The 610-nt window shown below is 29.3% G+C and overlaps 1 protein-coding gene across 1 annotated transcript in view; it reads right to left on the reverse strand.

Annotated features, from left to right (window-relative positions):
- Nucleotides 1-45: 45 nt before the first annotated feature.
- The window catches only part of LOC119589170 (lipoyl synthase, mitochondrial-like), a gene marked incomplete at its 5' end in the record, with an annotated part of 2,877 nt that continues 2,312 nt past the window's right edge, over nucleotides 46-610 (reverse strand). Inside the window, 1 exon segment of the mRNA XM_037937762.1 lies at nucleotides 46-610.

Genomic DNA, 610 nt, shown 5'->3' on the forward strand with positions numbered 1-610 from the left:
ACCATTATATTTTTCTTTTTAATGCTGTTAAATAATATACACACCATTATATATATTTGTTTATTGCCATTAAATAATATACACACACCATTATAATTATTTTCTTTATTACCATTCAAATATTTGCTTACCCCTTTCAATATATTACAAACTGGCATGCCATAATGTATGCAAATGAAAATGTATCTTCTCTCTACTTAGAAGGACGAGCAACTTATAGCACTATGGGTCTGACCTATATCTAATATCAAATTTTTAAAACTGAGCATTATAAGAAACAGAGATGGAAGAAAGACAACAGCTTTGATCTTTTCTTGGGTGAGGAAGGGCCAGGATAAGAAATCATGCCAATCTTCACATGTTAATAAATAGTGCATAATGTATATAAACATACCATAATGAATGGTATACTATATATATACAATATCAAGTTGAGCATACACCAAGAAAAGGTAAATTAATTTCATTTGATTTTTGGCAAAGAAATGACATAATCAAGTCTAAAATACACCAGTACTTTTCCCATGTTAGCCACCAAGTCATGAAATACATATGATACTTGCTCTTGTGTTACAGATTGTTTCATGTACATGATTCTGAAATTATTCCT

This window comes from Penaeus monodon, chromosome 25 (assembly GCF_015228065.2).
Source record: "Penaeus monodon isolate SGIC_2016 chromosome 25, NSTDA_Pmon_1, whole genome shotgun sequence".
Classification (NCBI taxonomy): Eukaryota; Metazoa; Arthropoda; class Malacostraca; order Decapoda; family Penaeidae; genus Penaeus; species Penaeus monodon.